The sequence below is a fragment of the Podarcis pityusensis genome, assembly GCF_964106645.2.
Source record: "Podarcis pityusensis genome assembly, chromosome: 5".
In the NCBI taxonomy this organism is placed as follows: Eukaryota; Metazoa; Chordata; class Lepidosauria; order Squamata; family Lacertidae; genus Podarcis; species Podarcis pityusensis.
Window position 1 is genome coordinate 100,231,877 of NC_138032.1, and position 2,327 is coordinate 100,234,203.

Below are 2,327 nucleotides of genomic sequence, written 5' to 3' on the forward strand. Positions count from 1 at the left end.
ATTTTTAAAACCATTATGGGCCTTTATATTGTCATACCATAGATACGCATGCCATCCAAACTCATTGTCAAATCCCTCCAAGTCAAGAACATCTTCATTATCTAGTTGTATCCATTCCTTAACCCAGCAAAGGGCTGTGGCTTCAAAATATACCTTCAAATCTGGCAGGGAAAATCCCCCTCTTTCTTTTGAATCTGTTAATAATTTATATTTAATTCTGGGTTTTCCCCCCTGCCAGATAAATCTAGACAAAGCTTTCTGCCATTCTTTAAAAAATTTCACATTATCAATGATTGGGATGGCTTGAAACAAAAACAACATCTTTGGCAATACATTCATCTTAACCACCGATATCTGGCCCATTAGTGATAATTTTAAATTTGACCAAGTCTCAAGATCTTGCTTGATTTCATTTCATAATTTCTCATAGTTATCGTTATATAAGTTCAGATTTTTTTGTCGACAAATTTACACCCAGATATTTAACTTTTTTCACTAAAACTAGGCCTGTTTTTTCTTGCAGCAATTTCCTTTCCTCATTGTCCAAATTTTTCTCTAATACTTTGGTTTTGCTCTTATTTAACTTAAATCCTGCTACCTGTACGAACTCCTGTATCACTAGGTTGCTCAGGTTCTTGAGGCATCTCATAGAAAGAGTAAGCACCATCTCTTGTGCTGAGGTTCTCCCTCTCACTCTGCCACTTGGAAGAGGGGCCTAGGGGGTTCATGCCACCTTTCTTTGTTGTTCTGCCACCAGGATTTGCCATTGTTGACTTAAGGCTCCAGTGATTTGATCTATTTGTGTCTTTAGAACCGCATTCTGTTGAAGCAGCAACTGTACCTGGCCTTCTTCAGCTCCTGTTTGCTCTGAGCTCTGTCTGCAGCCCCTCCTTCGGCTCCTGTCGACATGATTAATTGCTCCTCCGGCAATTATAGTGATAGAGTGTGAGCTAGCTGTCAAGTACAGGAGTTCCCTTCTCCCTCCTGGTAGCTCACCGATAAGAATGTGCATCTGGTAGTCTTTTTATTACAGTATCACGTTGTGAACACAGATTGGCCTCCCTCTGCCAGGATCGGAGTAGCTCACTCTGACTCCTCCCCTCCCCTTCTGCAGCAAGCAGCATGCCAACGGGAAGTCCTGCCTCCCCTGCATCTCTTTTGTTCTCTGACAAGCTTGTACCTCCAAGATTGGGGAAAGAGAGGGGGTCCCCCCCCTCTATTGATGTATAACCCAGTTGCTTCCTTCCTTCTGGTTCCCTAGCAACAATCTCAAAGCTGAGCAGCTCTATGTCTCCCTGTCTCTCTGCTTCTGGAGACGCTGACAGTGAGGGGGGGTGAATAGTCCCCCTCTTCTGTTAGAAGCTGATCTCCCTGCCCTCCCCAATCCTCATCTTCAGAGTATTCTCGGACATTATAGCAAGAATTATTAGGCTTTTAAAAGGGGGCATTGTTTATTTTCCCCAAGGACAAGCTGCTGATCTGCTGGGATTGATTAATAAAAGTTTCCACTGTCCTGCTTCTTTTGAAACTTCAGGCTATATGCAGCCGAAAATGGAAAGTGGCCTTTTGCATGCTTTTCTTTTTAAATGCCACTGAACTGCAAATAGACCTCCAAGAATCAAGTGGAGGAGGTTGTGAATATTGCTCCAAGCATGTTATTTAATGCTGCAATGTTACTGAATGGTGCAACTGACCAAGAAAACCTAATGAAAGACCAGCCACAAGGCAAGTCCTCCATTTTATGGGGAAAATATCAGACTTTATGTGGCAACTAAAATGGAAGGTTGCTGTTTGTTGGAAAATATTTGTGTAATATTTGGAAAATAACTGTAAGCAAGTGAAAACGCTAACAGGGTTAATTTAAATTAAGATAATATAAAAGGAGGGGGGAGTAGATAGTTGAAATAGAATATTCAGTATGTTTTGGAAGTATAAAGGAACCATGGATGTAGAAGAAGGGAAATCACTGAATGTAATGTTTTTATATTTTATTTTGGAAATGTATATCTGAAAATTTAATAAGATCATGAAAAAAGAGAGGCAGATAGAGGTAGACAGCTAAGTGGAATAATAATAATAATTAAAAACCATGCCTGGTTGAACACAGAACCCATATAGAGCATGGGTACCATACTAAACAAGTTCAGATTGGAGATCCTGCACTGAAAATGCCACAGAAACAGTTGGAGGTACTGTACTGGAACAGCAAAACTATAGAAACGCTGTTGGGTGCTTCATTGAAGAAGCACAGGTTTCAAATTAAAATAAAATTTACACACAAGGGAAAGGAAGCCGCATGCAATAGCTGTTGCACTCACACTGAGAGG